This window comes from Accipiter gentilis, chromosome 18, assembly GCF_929443795.1.
Source record: "Accipiter gentilis chromosome 18, bAccGen1.1, whole genome shotgun sequence".
Taxonomy (NCBI): domain Eukaryota; kingdom Metazoa; phylum Chordata; class Aves; order Accipitriformes; family Accipitridae; genus Astur; species Astur gentilis.
Window position 1 is genome coordinate 15715951 of NC_064897.1, and position 19442 is coordinate 15735392.

At 44.7% G+C, this 19442-nt stretch overlaps 1 protein-coding gene across 2 annotated transcripts in view; it reads right to left on the reverse strand.

Annotated features, from left to right (window-relative positions):
- Positions 1-19442, reverse strand: part of LOC126047774 (cat eye syndrome critical region protein 2) — a 97443-nt gene that overhangs the window by 61273 nt on the left and 16728 nt on the right. The window lies entirely within an intron of this gene.

Genomic DNA, 19442 nt, shown 5'->3' on the forward strand with positions numbered 1-19442 from the left:
TTAACCAGACTGGTGTAAAATTATACCTTAATGCACACAGAAACCAGATTAGAAGACAGATGGTGAAGAGGAAAGGAGAAAAAAGAAGAGTGGATTGGATATGTGGATTTACATTCTGTGAGCTTGGCACACAACTTAGAGGCGTTTTTTATTTCCAGCATAATAGAAAGTTGCCTGACAGTGCTGGTATACTAGATAAGGGGAAAAAAAGAACAGATGCTTTTGAAGGGCTTTGTAGTATGAATCTTCGGCAGGAATTTAGAGATCAAGGTTGGTAGGAACACTGGAGGAAGGAAGCTCTTTCAGATATGGTCAAAGCATAAAAAGGGAGAAGCAAGAGGAAAAAGGAAATTCTGGTGAAGCAAGAGTAACTGTCAGGGTCCAGATCATGAGCAAAAGTAAAAGGGAAATGCTCAGCAGAGATGCAGATTGGGCAGCAGCGTGCAGAACCCTGGAAGTAGAAGCAATATAGTGGAAGCTGTCAAAAATTAATTAATAACAGTAGGCATGCTGAGGAATGAAAAATAAAACATCATTAGACCTCTGTATAAATGCAGAGTGTACCTACACCCTGAACACTACATGCAGTTCTGGCCCCCACATTTGGAAAGAAAAAAAAAGAGCGAAGAACTGAATAGCTGGAGCAGGGCAACAACAGTGATCAAATGCATGAAACAGCTTCTGCAGGAAAAACAATTATGCAAAACAATAAAAGATTATAAAACCAGAAATGGCATGGAGAATGAGTGCTCGTAGTTCCTTCTGAAAAAAGAATGGACGGACATCAAATGAAATTATCAGGATAAAAACAAACAGAAGGAGACACTTCCTTGCACAAGCAATAATTCACCTGCCTTTCTCTTTGCCGTGGAATATTATGGATGCTAAAAGTGTACATGGGTTCGCAGAAGAAACAGGCAAATTAACAGAAGTGGGGGGAATCTATCTAGGGCTGTTAAATACAAAAGGAAGTTTCTGAGCTGCAAATACGAGCCAGAGGCTGGGAGCACAGTCTAGGTAAGTATCATTGCTCAACTGCCCCATTCTGACACTCTTCCCTGGGTATCCGCTGTAAAACAAGGGACAGGATGCTGGGCTAGACGGACCTTTGATCTAACCCTGTACATCGATTTTTGTGTACAAGGCAGAAAAGGGTTTGTATTCTACGCTGAATCAGGCTGGGGATAGTAAAATTTGAACAGGAAAGAACGTGATTTAGATGGCAAATGCAGAAACCACTGGTTGCCTAGAGTTGAATGTCATAGAGGAAGGAAAATGTGAAGGTCCTAAACAAAAATATAAAATCTTGTTACAGCATTAAAACGGAGGACAGAGATTAAACTTTTGATGGCAAGTATGTGTATGAATACAGAAAATTGCATTTCAGACGTAGAAGGGAACAGAGACTTGGTTTCACATGACTTGGGATGTAAGAAGGGAGGCAAAAAAAGAGGGGATAAAAGAACAGTATTGAAGAAGACTCCCAACATGTAAAAACTCCACTCTCCTCCAGTGCCTCGAGCTATAGGCAGAGGCAAGAGAAAAGAGATGAAAAATGCAGTTTGACACGCTCGTTCAACTTCAAGAGATGAATTTGAGATGAGGCAGTGGAGATGATCACGTAATTAAGGTACTGGACAGACACAGGGAGATCAGAGTTCATCTCCCAGCTGTGCCACAGACTTCCTTGATGATGTTGGGCATTTCACTTTGTTGTTCCACAAAACAGGCAAAATATTTTCTTAATGCACAGGAAAGCTGTGAGGCTGAACTCTTCAAACATCTGAGATGCACTGTGGTGTCTGAAGAAGCAGAGTTAGGATAGCAAACACCAAGCACTCACATGCCAAGGACCACGTTTCAGAGGCCGCTGGGACCAGACGCAGTGTGGGATGTAACCACAGCCTCAGGGACAGGGGAAATAATTCCATCGCAGGAAATCAGCTCAGGGAAATTAAACCCGATAAGGTGTGAGGGGAAGAGGTTTCAAAGCCAGTCAATATATAAGATGTGGAAAGCGCATCTAAGGAGCTGAAAAGTTCGCAAAGCCTCTAAAGAACAACACCGCAAACTATAGGAAGGAATCAGCATGACACTACAAGAGTGGGAGATAAATAGGATGATTTGGTATAATGTGCCAAGTACCGAACCCTGAGTCTACATCCAAGATGCACTCGAGTACTTAGAAATAAAGAAACAATGCTTAGCCTAACATTTTCAATGCTTCCTACGAAAATTTCTGTTCCCCCTCCCCCATCAGGAGTATAAACCTTATATCATTTGAATATTAACTGTATCACAGAGGGAGGCTCTGACTTGGGATACCAGCACCACTGCGAAGACTACAAGAACAGCAATACGGGCTGTTTGGATCCACTGAAACTTGACACTCAAATACTCAAGATATGCTAATGCTTTTAAAACTTATTTAAAGCTAAATTTGAAATTACTATAACCAGTAAGAAGTGAAGCTTTCTCTGACTTTTCATCAATCAATTTAAATTATACTTAAAAACATCCAAACCAAATATTTGCCAAGAGGTATAAAACAACTCCCAGACTGAACTGGCAGAAAACACAGAAGAGCCCAGAATAGACCTTACTGATAGGATAAATTGAGCCTTGACATGTGTGGAGCCCATCTGTGAGCGACGAAGAGTACGTGCCTCATTTCTGTTTATTCCCTTCACCCTGGATGAAATTTCACAGGTAGCTTTATAGGAACACTGCCGGGCTGGTGCCCAGCTCCCCCACCTGCGTCCCCTGCTCCACTCGCTCGCAGCTCTGCAGCAGCTCCTGGGCATCACCGATGACCAGGCATGGGAAGCTTTTAGGATTTATAATCCTAAAACCAATTAGCTGGTTGAGTCTTCTTTGCTGTATTATTTTATAGGTGGATCAACCTTTCTCTGCCCACCTTGCAGTCACTTGTGGCAACGCAGCACAGCACGCGGGAGGACACGGCTGCTGCCAAGGACCTACCTACAACCTGAACACAGCCCTTAGAGCACTGAGCTGCAAGCTGAAAACTTATATTCTTCTTCCAATTTCTGAATAAAAGCCTTTATGTGAGATGCTGAGATGTTGACTTCATAGAGCCCTGGAGGACTTGAAGATCAGAAACCAACCGGGTCAGTCGGCTAACTGCAGTAAATCAGTTTTAGGTGCAAAGCATCTCATTTAACACAGTTTAATACTAAAATTCATCATCAAACTGATTTTTAAAGTTTCAGTGCATTTTTTAATTCAACTTTTTAACCAAAAGCACTTTAATACAGGTCATAAGCAAATAGTTTATTCTGTAAACAGGAAGAAACAGTTATGATTTTGTCACTTAAAACATTAAAACAAATCAAGTAAATGTACATTAAAGCCATAAATTGCTTAAACATGTACAGAAGAAAATACTGAATTGAACGTAAAGATGGAATTTGGCTGTAAATCTCCACATTGTAGCAAGGTCCAGAGGTAATCCAACTTTTACTAACACGAAAGGCAAAAAATATTAAAATCACATTTAAATTACTATTTATTGCTTGCTTCTTTGAATTAAAAAATTAAAACCTCCAATTTTAACAAACCTGTTCAACTTCCCAAAAATTTGAGGGTAAGGCTTTGTCAAGATATTTGGAAGACCTTTTCAAAGCATATTTCCAGAGCAAGAGGCTGTGCTGGCTACACTAAACAGATCGGTGCAGGAGGGCATCACAGCTGCAGAGAGCCGAACCCTGCAGGAGCCCTTGACGGGTGCCGGTAACGAGCAGTTCAAGAGCAGGCACTGTAAAAACCCAGGGCAGCCTGCCACTGATGCCTGGAGTCACATAAAATTAATTTAAATTGGAAACAAACTGGCCCGGGTAGCACTTGCCCGAGTTTCAAACAATGTTAAGAGCGAAGCGGCGTATTACGTATTTTGCTGGCAGCTCAATCATTAAAATTAAATAGGAAGTGGCGAAGCTGCAGGGCAGGCGATACCGTGCATTCGTGTCTAAAAAGCAATGGTGAGCTTGGGAATTACAGACACTTGTAAACCTTACTTTAGTACCTGGTAAAATGGCTCAACTGGGTAGTTATGAAAGTTAGATTAATGCCATACAGGAGGCAGAGATTAGCATGGTATTTCCACAAGAAAAATGGGCATCTCCATATTTTCTATAAGGAGAGTCAAGACAGTGGTTAAAGAAAAACTGCTAGATATAATTAATTTGAATTTTCAAACAGCCTTTGGTAATATTAATCACTGCAGCCTATTAGGAAAACTAGTCAGGGGGTGAGAGGTAAACATCTGTCAATAGATTAAAGCTAATTTAGAAAAAACGAACAGCATGAATAAATGGCCAGTTTTCAAGAAGGTTAATGGGGGAAGTCCCAGGGGCGGATACTATGATCAACATTTAATATATTAAATGATCTGGAAAAGGGCATATACAATGTGAAGCAGGAAAAAAAATATTGTTGATGATACTACTCTAGGTTAGTTAAAACCAGCGAGAATTAAAAAAATAAATCTGAAAGATCAACCCAAGTTACAGCAAACAAATGTTAGTACACACGAGTGCAAGGATATGCAAATTGGCAAGGAAAGTTGGATTAATTGTAGACATGGATGGGTTCCACATTAATTGTAACCATTCGGAGAAAGATCTAAGTGCCCTCGTGGACAGCGCAGGGAAAACATCTGCTTAGTTTCCAGTCATTGTCAAAACCACAAACCAGATGTGGAGCTTTGTATTAGAGAGACATAAAGAATAATACAGAAAACACAATTTCAGTCTTGAACACCGCGTTCAACCCATTTGAAACAAAACTAAACATCAGAAACTCAAAAGTCCAGAAAGAGTTGAGATAAATTAGAGCTCCAGAAAGATGCTCGTCTAATAACTCAGTTACAAAATACACACATTACAAAACTCAGACTCGTTCAACCCTAGTTAGCATGACTTTGGATGGTCTACAGTCCATTAAAAAGTTTGCTGAATAAGAACTCTAATGATTTTCAAATTTCTGGGCTGCGTTCAAGGGGCGATAAGTAAGAGGTGAAATGATCCAAGCATACGATACATAAAGCAGGCAGAGAAAGCCATCTGGATGCACTTATTCTCCATTCCCACCCTCTTTTTCTCCCAATAAGACAGGAGCAAGGAGTTGTCCAACTAAATAAAAGACAATAGATTTAGAAGTGATGAAAGAAAATACTGCTGCACCCATACAGACCGAACTAACCCACGGAACTCTTCTCTGCAAGGTATTTATTGAAGCAATAATCCTAATAAGATTAAAAACCACAAAACATCAACAATGTCAGCAATTGGAGTCAAGAGAATTCTACAGTTTTCCCACTTGTCTTTGCAGGATTTTACTCATCCTTCCAAGGTATATAATATTAGGCATGACTCAGGACAAGGAACGAGAGCAAGCCAGGCCGGGGCCTCATCCAGAACATGCTCAGAAAGTTCAATGTGAAGAGACAGATAAACCCTGAGACATGAAAGTAGCTCAGAATGAAAGAGGAAGGAAACAGGGAAGACATGATCTTTAACTTCATTGTGTGAGTTGCCTTCAAGGAAAAGATGGTTTAAGTCGCCACAAGGACAGCTGAAAAAAAAACCACTGAGAAACAGATATTTTAATGTCTAAAACCTTCAGCCTTCTCTGGAAAAGGGTAGGAGGCAATATCAACTCTACAGTTACTGTCACCGACTCTTCCATCCAAACCAAATAGGAGGCTTTTTTTGCCTAGGTCTTGCCCACGCCTGCATATCCATTCAGAGTAGAGTGAGGACTTAAAAGTAGAATAGCCATTGCTGAATTGTAACATGCATAGACAAAACTTGGAGTGGACTTCGAGCGGACTGCGATGCTAAAGGGGAGAAGGGCTGCACATCTGCCCTGCAGGTCACATAACATGGCCCACATGACGTCATTTTAGGCAAAGAGAAAGGTGGGTGTGAGATTACCAACCTGATGGCCATCTACCACCAGAGGAAAAAACAGTATTTGAGGAGATGCCAACCTTTTTTCCCTATCAGTGAAAAACCCCATCTCCATCAAAAACTGACCACTGAGCAGTCAGCTAGCCTCCAGAGCACTGACTCACGTAGCAAGATCATTGTATATTTGCCATCTAATTCCTTCTTATACCTTCCAGTAAATCCCAAGTCCCTTGTTTAGTACTTAGCCCAAGTCTGTCAACAGAATGCATGTCTGAAGTGTCCCCATGCTCCTGCTTTGTCAAATAATCCTGATATTGGTTACTGAGAACCCGTTCATGATACTAACCAAGCCCTGCTCTCCGATTCACTTTATTGAGGATAAAATTCAGAGACACAAAAGGCATGCGAGATCCTATTTCTAACCCTGGACTCTTCGGAAGATATTCTCTGCCACCCTCCAACGTATTTGTCTAGTATAAGTGTCTCAAGAGCAGAGGTTCCTATTCCTGCTTAGGAGCCCTTCCTTGTTCTCAGATTCAATTTTCTCCTCCTCCTTTCTCCTATTATTTCTATCACCCAATTTCCTTGGCTCCCTCCGTGTCTGTGTCCTTTAGATACAGGTAAGCATCCAATATATTCAAGCCTTTCAATCTTTCTTCACAATAGGATCATTCTTGTGCAGTTATCATTATTGTGCAGTTGATACTCTATGACTTCCACACAATTTTAAAATCTTTTTGGTATTAAGGTGTTCAGAAACAAGGTTACACAAAAGGGTAGGGGCTACTGCCAGTCTTAATATGTTTTATGGTATAACATTCCTTTATATGCAGTTAGTAGCTTTCCTTTGTATTAACACAAATCTAAGAAGAAAACATCGTGCAACATTATGCTCTTATAGCCTCTCTTGAACCAGTGGTCTGCTTTATTCTCTGAAACATTCAGAACAAGGTGTCAGGCCCACACAACACACATGACCTATTGGATTCACAACATTTTTTAAATTATAAGAAACACTGGGCCCAATTTCGTTCTCTAAACTGGGCATATATTTGGACCATATTTTCAAAGTATTTTCAAGAACTGAAGGTTCAAGTAAAATATGAAGTACTGATTTTGGCCAAAAGTCACAAGACATGGCACACTTGTTCTCACATCTCGAATGTTGGCAACAACTAGCTCTGGTTTAGATTATTTACATCCAGATATGACAGCACACGCTTCCTAACTTGAATTTCTTCATCTATACTTTTAAACTCTCTCTAGGTTCTTGCACTTTTGAGTAGAACTGCTTTAGCATTTTTAACATCCATGAATTTAATTAATACACTGCCTATTTCCTTCTCTGAATCATCAATGAATTTGAGACAGAAACTACTTCTGATCCCTGTGACACCCTGATACATACCCGCTTACAGCACAGTTTACAGTTATAGTCTTGCTTAGGGTAGAGGGAGAGGATCTGAGGTTTTTTGGTTATTGCTTTTACAGTTCTCTATATAAATTAAGCAGTGTTATTGAGATAAATCAAGTGTTCTCCAATAACAAAGTTATAGCCACGTGTTACCTACCTTGAACAACAGCACTTAATACAATGTTGTATTAACAGTGCTTCGCTCAAATTTCTGAACCAAAGTAAACTGCAGGAAGCATAAAACTAAAAAAAGAGGCTAAAAGTCAAGTTATTTTCCATCTGAGGAATTACTTTATGTATCTACATGCTATTAATCAGCATGAAGTCTCATTTTAAGTCCATTTTAAAAGGCACCATGTTTTGGATGTACCAGAGGAAGCAGTTGGCAGATGAGGGCAGGTTGCTGGAGGACGCGACTCACGCAGACACAAGTTTTCTGGAAGAACATGAAGCGCCTGGAGCTCGTCCACGAGCACCATGCCGTGCGCTCTGCAGACCGCGTGATGTGCCAGCAGGACAGTGGTTGAGCAGCCCGCTTTGCTTTCCTTCCCCGCGGCCCCCCTCCCTCCCTCGTGAGCCCAGCTCTGTCCTTTGCTACCACCAGAAGACCTAGTCTTGATTCTGCTTTCTGCCCGCAAAAAAGGGGCACAGAAAAGGGACTCCAAAGGGTCACGCGCATCTCTACATGCTGTTAGCATTTCCTTAGTAAAACTGGGCACCGTGCATCTTGTCTAGAGCACAACAGATGTATATAACCATCAGACTGGGTCAGACCGAAGGTCCACGGAGCCCAATATCCTGCCCCAGACAGTGACTAGCAGCAAGTACTCGGCGGGTGCGTAAGAATGGCGCAAGCATACCATAAGGCTTCCCCCTTACCAGCTTCCAGCATGCTGTGGCTTAAGACTTCCTGTGCCAGAGATTGTATCTTTGTGCTTAATTGCCCTTGATGAACTTCTCTTCCATGAATTTGTTTAATTGCTTTTTGAACCTATCTCGACTTCTGGCATCCACAACATCCTGTGGCAATGAATTCCAGTTTAATTATGTCTCGTGTGAAAAAATACTCCCCTTTTGTGCAGGAAATTACTTCCTTTAAAAAAAACCAACACCAACCCCCCCCAAAAAAAACCAAAACAACCAACAACTACTACCATGTAAGATTACAAGTTTGGCAAAGTATTGCAGGGGCTTTAAAAGAAATCACTGCATTCAGTTGTCCTCTCTGGCCTTCTGCAGAAAGTTACTGCCCGGAGTACTAGACAAGGCTGCTGGTGAAAAAAGGTGAAATGCTACATGGTGGTGGTGGAAGATGGTCCTATATGAGTTGGGAACTTGCAGTAAATGAAAAACAAATGGGTTGCCTACATTACTGACTGTTGTATGCACTTGCAAAAATCCAGCATTACAAGACAAGATTTGTTCCCTGCTAGACTGTGAGTAAAGATCTGCATTCTAAAGGTCCCTGTGTTACGCTTTACAACTTAGGTGCTGCAACCCAGTGCAAATGATCACAAAGAACATCATTCTTTGTCTTGCTTGTACTATTATTAATTTTTGTGGATTTAGTGGTTATTTATTCCCACTGTTTCAGGTACACAAGAAATAAACTGAAGTGTAGAGGTAACATTACATGAAACCTTCTTCTACTCTCCCCTCCTTTCTCAATAATCCAAACCAAATAGCACAAAGAGTCTTTCTATACTTTGGGTTTTTCTAATACGAGGCAACTTTGGCAAACTGTATCCTCTTTCCAAAAGTGACGTCCAAGGGAGTTATCAGGGCTGACAGCTATCTCTCTAACAAACCAAAGCACTGATGGTCTTTGCAGGACCAAGAGCAGAGCAGGCATGGCCATCAGCAGTGCCCTCTTACTGCTAGGTAGAACATTAAAAGGGTTGACTAATTCCCTATCTCCTGTTGTCCTAATCTGCAACAGTGCTTGAACCAGGCCACTCTACATTATAAATAGGTCTACTTAACTCAGCTGAACAGCATTTTGCTTAACCCGAAATGCGTGGAACTGGCTACCCTGCAGTTACACATCAGTTGCTAGATTCTTGCAGGGGCTGCTCACATCAGCACTTACAGGAGCATCTCTCATAGCTCTCACGCTGTATGTGTAGCTGTTCCAAAATTATTTTCCTATAAACTTCTGGAGACACAAGATGAATTCAGGGAGGTGCTAGAGGGCTTTGAGCACTCAGGTGCTTTAGCCTCTATCTTTCCCGCACAGTCAGAGGGTTAGCAGCCTAAATGGATGCAATGCTTCCACTGCAGGTGAGCCACCTTACCCTGTGCCAAAGCAATTGCTGAGCTCATCGCAGAACTTGGGGCAGGGGCACAGAGGAGAAGGGGAAGGGCAATATCCAGGGGAGATCAAATTGGCTGGTGAAGACTGTGTTCGGAGCTGACAGCTGGCAAACACTGCCTTCCACATGTTTCAGAGCACTCTTCCTCACAGGTAGCCTCCACATTTTACCTATTTTTGTTACTATTTATTGCCAACGTGCCCCAAGAGCGAGGCTTGGGGCCAACTTCTCTTTGGACGGGTGACAGCAACCAGATAACCAAAACAAGAATAAAACTCAATGGCATTCCGTTCTCCTGAAGCGAGGCCCTTCCTCTTCATCAGCCGAACACAGAAGCGCACTCAAACCCCATTTTATTTATTTATACACGTTGCCATGCTCTCTATTCCTGGCAACTGGTGCTCATGACATAGTGGCCTGGGACACGCTGGAACAGGGCTCCAGGTCACCTTGTAAGTGGTGGCAGCAGCTGCCTCCTGGATCAAGCGTTTATTAACCAGCAGCTCAGGAGGGCTCTAAATTAAGTTCTCTGCTCTGTTCCCACAGGGAGGGAGGGAGAGAGAAAAAGACATTGCCACTGAACCTCTATTTGCTTCCAGCAGGACTCACTGAAGTTTTCCCACTGCTCCCTCCTATTCTCACTGAGATAAGCCGCCCAAGCCCGGGTTTCCTTCAGCAGCCCTCTGGACTCCAGGGGACTGCTCGCTATTCCGGCTGCCACAGCTTTCCACAAACTACATCGCCGTTTTTTGGTTGGTGGCGGTGGCACGCGGCTTCTCTCCCGGCCCAAATCCAGCCCTTGGACCGCCTCTGCCTCCGAGATGCCTGCGCAACACTGGCCCTATAAATCCCGGCGGCGGAGGGTCGGGCACAGAGGGTGCTCCGTGCCCAGTATCGCTCCTTTGGGAGGGGAGACCGTATAAATAGCTGGCGCGCACGTACTCCGGAGGAGCAGCAGGGGAGGGATGGAGGGAGGGAGGGGGATCTGAAGTGTTGGGCCCCAGCTGTGAACTCCTCTTGTTTTTGTTTTAGGGTAATTAATGTTCCCTTGAATAGAGCCAGGGCATGGGCTCCCGTTTCTGCAGCTTTCAATGCTATCAGCAGCCCTTATTGGACTGGGCTGGGAGCGGCGGGGGGAGGTTTGTATTTCCTGCCATCCCCATTAAATGAGGTAATGCGAGTGCTAGGCCGGGTGGCGTGGGGGGCCGGAGGCAGGGCGGAGGCAGGGGGAACCCACCCGAGCCCCACCGGTCCAGTCCGGTCCGGTCGGGGGGAGCACGTCCGCCTGCTCCCGAGAGAGCCCCCCGGAGAGCCGCCCGCGCCCTCCCGCCTCCGCACGCTTCTCACTTGTGCTGCCGAGGCAGGGGAGCGCGTACCCCCGCCCCAGCGCCCCTCTGCCCGCTCCCCTCTCCCACCCCGAGCTCCCCTTGCGCCTGAATTAGATACGTTCCCTCTGCGCTCCCAGACGTCTCCATCCCCTCGTCCCCTGACAGAGCAATCATTTATCAAGTTGTTTCACGCGTTGTCGGGGAGGGGGGCCCCGGGGGACGGGGGTTTGTTTCGTCCCTTTGTTGGAGCTCCACAGGACCGTCCAGCTTAGTCTCCAGCCAACTGCTGAGAGTTGCCGGAGTCCGGGAGCAAATGTTAAAGGGGCTGCCTTTCATCTGCAGGCTGATCCTGCTGCCTTTTCATTTTATTCTTCCAGCTTCTGGGATGTTACTTGCTTACACGCCCCCACACCCACCCCGCTATCATTCTGCATGCATGTTTTTGAGGGAGCAGGAGCTTATTTTCCATGTGCTTGTCTCTTCTCCCCGCCTCAGCAGCTTCTCCTGCCACCAACCCACTCACCCTCCGGGAGGTTTTTTTACCGCTGGCCTTTTTCTCGTCCTTGAATGTAAGATACCATAAACCAAATTTGGTTAAAGGCAAGTCCTGCTCGTGCAGCCCATCTCTTCCTTGCATGTGCTTTTGTGTATTTCAAGCTTTTATCCCACCGCTCTGTGTGCCTGGGAGATGAGTAACCACCTAGAGCATACCAGCATCAAAATACAGGATTTAAAAAAAAAAAAAAAAAAAAAAAAAAAAAAAAAAAAGGAAAAAATGAAGAGACTGTTTGGCAAAAGAACTAAGTAGCGCTAAAGAAAAAAGAAACGTTTGGAGTGCTATCTTGCTTTAAGTGCTCTTGTGTTTTCCACATGTAGGACTGGAAGACAGATGATCTGGTTTGTATTGTCAGCTGCCCACGCTCACGTAGGAAGCTTGTGGCAGGTCACCTAACCTCTCCGCACCACGCCGTGCCTCACCTGCGAGACCAGGACGCTGCCCAGCTCCCGGGGCTCCTGCCTGCCTGCATGCCCTCATTAACCAGCCGCTAACGCTCTTAGGATTCCTGGGTGGAAAGAAACGTGAAAATGCATTAAAGCAGGGATGTCTACCTGCACCCCAAAGCAAAGTTCTTAGTTACCTGCGTGGTAAACTGAATAACAAGAGGGTAGCCCAAGGAGCTGTGAATCCAAACACACCATTTCCTTCGTTTACCAAAGCACATATGAAGTGCTTGCAAATCTTATGGCTGCATTTATTTTTGGACAACTATAGTTAGTTACAGTTTGTTTTCTAGCAAGCTGCCAAGACTCTTCTCTGTGCTTATGCGTGAGCACTTCCCAGCTATAGCTCGTTGTAGTCCTTAATTTAAAGGACGGACACAATTTAAGGGGGGGGGAATCCAACTTGCTTAGCAGCTGAGTAGCCATTGTAAATTCCATGCATTTTGCAGCAGAGAGGGCAGGAGATGACTGAGATCTGAGGTATTCCTCTCACCACCTTGCCTCCATAACTCTTCCTTGTGGAGGAGAGCCGGATTCATTTGCTTCCCAAGTCAATCAACAGAGTTCATGAGTCAGCCAAGGGAATGCTGAAAAGCAAGAGGGTATGCTCCTGCCCCCAGGAACTGATTACGCTGCCTCTTAATTGTTCCCAGATTCTATTATCCCTGAAGAGACAGAGCAGCACCAGCACCAGCCAGCTTGTTGACAACATCCACTCCATACAGCCTACCTCATCAGACATACAGAAATTTGCATTTTTTGCAAGCCACGGCTCTGTTGAGACTACAATAGTTAGGTTATTAAAAAGAAAAAGTTAGGTCTTACAGATGTCTGTCAGAAAAATCATGTCTTCTGAGTCAGAGCTGCATATGCTAAAATTTTGAATGTTAGTAATCACATGGTCAGAAAACCATCTGATACCAGGACAGTTCAATCCTATAACCAGTACGGCACTCTGCATATTGCTGATCCAGATAATTCCCTCTATTCTCATTTTCTACAAATTCAAAAAGCCTTAATGCTCATTTTTTCCTGTTCTCTCCTGTCCTTACCTAAATGAGGACACCCAAAGCTTTATTTCACTCTTCACTCATTGTTAACTGGAGTATTTCAGTTTTTACACTGCTGCATGGCCTCACTTATTACTATTTTTTTCATATCACCCATGCAGACTGTTGACTTTCCATAACAGTTCAGGTGCCAGCATGTGAAGAAGGAAATGCTACATTTAGGACTGTAAAAACAACCTGAGGTCTGTCCCATTATTCAAACCCTTTATAATAGTTATTAAATGAGTAATCACATACATCTCCATTACACTTCATTCAGTACATGGGAGTGAGATTAGGAAGTAAAGACAGCTGTTCAATATTGATTTTTATCCTTCTTACTCTTTATGTATCCCTATGCCTAATTTGCTACATCGTTTCCAAGCCCGACCACCAAATAAGCTATTAATCGCTTCACAGACCTTCTTCCGTGGTGGCCTCCACATAGCATCTCAATCCAATAAGCATTAATTCTTTTCTCAATCTATTTGCAATTTAATGATTTTTAATCTGGTTTGACAAATGAAAAATTGGGGGGGGGGGGGGGGGGGGAAATGACCAATGCTAGCAAAACTCACCACTCCATTTAAGCATCCAGTGGCTGCACCCCTATTTGAGATTGTTCCCCCCAGCCCCCAAAAGAATCCCACAAGCCCCATGCTTGGCGTTTTCATGGCAGCATTCAAAACACAACAGAGTTTTAATTGCTTTTTTTCCCAGGACTACGAGAGGGTGGGTAGGTAGCAATACACCGCAGAGGCAGGGTAAGAAAGGGAGAGAAAGGTGCCTTGACCAAAGCACCTCAGAGAACGTGTGGCAGGGCCTGGCTCTTCCCTGCAGCACCGTTACCAATTTCAACTTCAGCACCGAGCTCCCCGCGCTTCCTAAAGCTGAAGTTTGGCAATACAGTTAAGATAGCTTCAGGGGGGTTCAGTGCTCAACCAGAAATGCCACGGAGCACTATGGAGCATAAACTCAACTCTGCCATTTTGAACACATCTCCCCAGTTTAGCTCTGTACTGGCTGGCACCCAAAGCTGTTCCTCAGCTGGATAATTCACCGAGCAAAACCCACACTCTTATCTGGATCATCTGGATGAGCAGTGGCTGGGGATGGATGCACGGGGAAGGAACCAGGGCCCCAAGCCAGAGCTCTGCAGTGCAATCGGGGGGTGAAGGAGCCTTTGCCCTCTGTGCTTCAGCTGACACAGTAACTTGTGGGGCCTATCCATGATGCAATCTGGGACCCCATGCCAGTCTCCCTTGGCTTCACCTACGCTCTTTCCCAGCTCCCACAATAGCTCAAAACGGTTGTGTTGCCACAGCTAGGGAGGAGCACGTGCCCGGACCTGCCACCAAATACATGTGGTGGGAATACACTCTCAAGAGCGTGAAGCTGGGTAAATGAAGGTATCTTGTGAGAAACGGGCCTTAAGCGACGCACCCAGAGTCATAAGTCAGTCTGAGTCTCTGCAACAGAGATGAGTATTGAGACTGAACGTGCAACTCCACATCAGTATGTTTCCGTTGGCAAAACCCATCTTTATTCCTCTATTCCTACACCTCTTCCACTCATTTGAGGGCTTCATTGTAAGCCAGACAACCAAACTCATTTCAGTTAAAAACTAAACCTCCAAAACTTAGCTTCTGAAACCCGGATTGTTTCCAGGTTTCAAGCATAATGCCACAAAGCTGAACTCATGGGTGAAAAGAGGCTGTAATCTCTTAGGTTAGAAGCAAAAGTAAAAGAAGTGAGAGCCAAGGACCTCACACCTGCCTTGCCACTGGCTAGACTGGCATGGCACTACACCTTCACTTAGCCAAAAGACAGCCTTTCTTTTCTCACAGCAGCTCCCATCTTTCATGTCCTGCCCACCTTCAAACTTCTTCAGCAAATGAGGCGAGAACCACATAGCTAACAGCTTCGTTCAGTGCACAGCCTTGATTTATACTCTCAGCACCATTTACCCTACAAAGTGACCACTGACATTGTCCCCTGGAAAAAGCATATGACCCTGTAATTAAAAACAATCATCATCTGCAGGTACAAGGCGATGCATCAAAGGTTGCACAGACAACTGTAAATCTATAGTTTCCTGTCAAGTAATTGAATTTGTAATCATTTAGCATCAGTTTCAACACAGAAAACAATAACGTACAATAAAGCCCTCACTATCATGTCACGGCAGTGGTTTGAAGCAGACACCTTCTCTACCACCGCTACCACTTGAGCTCAAGTACAAATTACGTTAGCAGGCAAGCAGAGAATATTGCTCTTCGAAGCCCTCGCTGCAGGACAGAAACACTGAAAAGCATGCAGGAACAGCCCTGTTTTATGGGAAGCCTACCCAAAGGCAAGCAGTTAAAAGTGGTTTTTTTCTCCCCAGAGCTAATATTGAGCTCCTCAACCAGTTACATTATGGTTAGCAGTTGGATATTCATGGCTATCGCTATTGCTCGCACCTGCCCTGTTAAGAAGTTTGGGATTCTGCTTCTAGCTGGTGACATTTTTTATTTACAACAGCACTGAAGGTGAAGCATTATGAACATTAATTAGGCATGCTGATATTTTCATTATTAAAATATCAGAGTCAAAAAATGAGGTTTAAGTTTGATGTCATGTCTGAGCTGGTGCACTTAGTTCCTCTCCATCATCCATAGAGAAAGAGAGAACACCTTCAGAGTGATTCATTCCAATCTAAAATAGACTTCTCTCATCTCTCAAAGATCAATTTCTTTCCATGGACAGTGACAAACCCCTGTATGATCAGTCTGACATAACAGTCCACTTTGAACACTAAATTATTCTTGCCCCTTTTCTCATCCCCACCACTTATTCCAACTCCTTCACCACAGCATGCCCGGCTCAACTGTTTGTGGGCCCACTCTATGAGCCAGTTCATAAAATTAATCCAGGCAAAAAATAACTGGTGGGAAGGAGAGTTGAGTGTTTTGTTTGGTTGTTTTTTTTAATCTACCAGCCAGATCAGCTCCCTTACCTATTTCAGCATGCGCCCACAAAGAGTTGTGCTGGCACACCTGAGAAAGTGCTGATAGGGATGCAGAGACTAGATAGCCACCCGTTTTTCGGGCACGTAGAAGTAGATGGAACGAGCTAGGTTTTAAAAAACCAAAGGCCAGAACTCTTGGGCTATCTGTTCTCAATGATAATAATAATAATAATAAAATCTTCCTGTCTGGTCTAAGGCATTTCTGGGAAGGCAACAGCTGCTGTTTTGTGTGTTTCTTACCCAGAGGTCCCATTTGGAGTGCTTGCATAATGACTCCTGAAGCAAGCTATCTGTGCACAGGCAACAACCATCCCTCAAAGGCAAACTATTCCCTACAGAATGAGCAAAAGAACTGGCAGTTTCCAACCCTGTCTTATTACAAGTCACAGTTTGAGTGGAGTTTCAAAAAAACACCAGCAAAAGGTATATCCCTGTCTCAGAACTAAACACCCTTACTTCCCAGCTCCCCTTCCACCCAAGCTGAATTTCAGCAAAGAGTTTTAGACCATGCTTTGCTAAATGTTCTCTTAAAACAACTCCTGTGACAATTCTGCTCTCTTTTTTGGGGGGTGGGAAGAGGGAAAAGAACCAAGTAAAGCATTATGCATTCTTCAGACCATGGTTAACCCGACCTACTGTTGGCAACAGCCTCAATCCAAGCAAGAGGTTGGACTAGAGACTTCCGGCGGTTCCTTCTGACTACATACTTTTGTGATTCTGTACTGGGGTTTCCTTATCAGTCTTTCTTGAAATCAAGTCTTAACTGTCTTTCCTTTCATAATGGTCTTCACAGATCATTTACTCCTTCAAGGTCTCAGCCTCCATTTAGTATCACCTCTCTCTGTTCAGATGCCTTCTTTCACTCTGTTCTCCACGTGCGACATAGCACAAAACCAGGTGCACACCACAAACGATCAGGAAAAGCAACAAACAAAGCCATTACACCCAGGGTAGGTGTATTGGGTTTGTATGGCAAGGTTTTGGTAGTGGGGGGGTTACAGGGGTGGCTTCTGTGAGAAGCTGCTGGAAGCTTCTCCTGTGTCCAACAGAGCTAATGCCAGCCGGCTCCAAGACGGACCCACCTCTGGCCAAGGCTGAGCCCAGCAGCGATGCTGGTAGCGCTTCTGGGATAACAGATTTAAGAAGGGAAAAAAGTTGCTGTGGCACAGAAACTGCAGCCAGAGCAAGAGAGACAACCCTGCAGACCCCCAGGTCAGTGAAGGAGGGCAGGAGGTGCTCCAGGTGCCAGAGCAGAGATTCCCCTGCAGCCCGTGGGGAAGACCCTGGTGAGGCAGGCTGTCCCCCTGCAGCCCAGGGAGGTCCACGGTGGAGCAGATCTCCACCTGCAGCCTGGGAAGGATCCCATGCCAGAGCAGGTGGGTGCCCAAAGGAGGCTGTGACCCCGTGGGAAGCCCGCGCTGGAGCAGGTTTTCTGGCAGGACCTGTGACCCCCTGCTGGGGACTCACACCAGAGCAGTCTGTGCCTGAAGGACTGCACGCCATAGAAGGGACCCGCACTGGAGCAGTTTGTGGAGGACTGTCTCCTGTGGGAGGGACCCCACGCTGTAGCAGGGGAAGAACGTGAGGAGTCCTGCCCCTGAGGAGGAAGGAGCAGCAGAGACAAGGTGTGATGAACTGACCACAACCCCCATTCCCCATTCCCTTGCGCCACTGTTGGGGAGGAAGTAGAGAATTTGGGAGTGAAGTTGTGCCCAGGAAGAAGGGAGGGGTTGGAGGGAAGGTGTTTTGAGATTTGGTTTTATTTCTCATTACCCTACTCTGGTTGATTGGCAATAAATTAATTTTCCCCAAGTTGAGTCTGTTTTGCCCGCGACGGTAATTGGTTGAGTGATCTCTCCCTGTCATTATCTCGACCCATGAGCCCTTTGTTATATTTTTCTCTCCCCTGTCCAGCTGAGGTGGGGCGGGGGGTGTGTGTGTGAAAGAATGGCTTTGGTGGGCAGCTGGTGTCCAGCCAGGGTTAATCTACCACGGTAGGAAACCAGCATGGCAATACTCCACAAAAGAATGTGATGAACAAGCATTTGGGGCTGGATGCATGTGTCTATATGAATGCTAAGAGGTCCACACAAAGGTGTGGTTGAGTAATGTTCAACAGACCTTGGACCTTTTGATGGAAGGAGGCAGCATTAATGTACTCAGGCTAAAATGAACCTGACTCCAAGATGCAGCAGGTCCCACTCCCCATCCCTCCTCTTATTGCATCTGGGAGAAAGAAAAATAAATCAGGGAAAGCAGGATGGTTCCTTACTTCCCAGCTATAGAAAGAAAGAGCAGATGACGAGAGGATTCCTCCTCTTCGGTTGCGGAGGAGTAAGGCCACTCTTCTGGTGCCACAGGCCAGATCTCATACACCCCTCCTACAGCGGGAGGAATGGAGACTCTCACTTGTCCTCTCTCTGGGCAGAAGTCCCAGACTACAAATTAGAGGTTCTATTTGGCAGCTGGGTATTTGTCCTACAAGAGGGCTTTGCCCTAGATAATGTCAAGCATCTGTCTGTTAAGCAGGTAACATCAGAGAAGAAAACATCACCCAAGCACATTAGTTCCTCTGCTCCTACAGAACCCAGGAACATCCCCATGCAGTTCAGCATCTCCTCCCCATCCCCTGCTCCTCCTCCTGCCACTGCCAAGCCACCAGGCTAGGCCAGGGCTCACACGCAACGTCATAACTTTTGTGCAGTACACTCAGAAAACTACTCAACATCCAGGCACAGCCTCTTGGCTCAAGTGTGTACAGCCCTGCTAATTTTTTGGGGTGGCAGTGAGGAAATAAGCACTCAAAAAAAGAGAAGACCAGGAACTTGCAGAGTCCCAGCCATTTGTTTGGCTCAGATACAACTTCAAGCACTGCTGTAATTGTCTAGAAATCAAACAAGTGGTTGATAGCACCAATTAACACCTTCCAGCATAACAATACCTTCATCTCATCTCTCCCCATTCTCTCAACAGCTTAACATATTGGCATCCTGAATGACTTCTCTCCCAGACAGCAGACAAACAGTAATATGGAGGGGAGCAAGGAATGAAGATGTACACTCTGCCCTAGCATGAGAAGAGAGGCAGCACAAAGTACTAGCAGTTATAAAATTTTATATCAGAATAAAAAATTAGGACTTGAGACAGCCAAGGAGGTGAAACTAATGTAGAGAAATATTTTTTACTCAGGCTCAAAACACTTTTTGTTAATAGCTACAAGCGGAGAAGTTTTTTTTTAGACTGACCTTTCACCAAAGAATGCAGTGCCTTCTTCGCACAGGGGGGAAAAAGCCATATGAGCAATTTAATCAAACTGGGGTAAGACTTTAAAAAAAAAAAAATCTGCAAATTTTCTTTGGAATAAAGAAGCAATAAAGACAAATAAGTTCTTGTG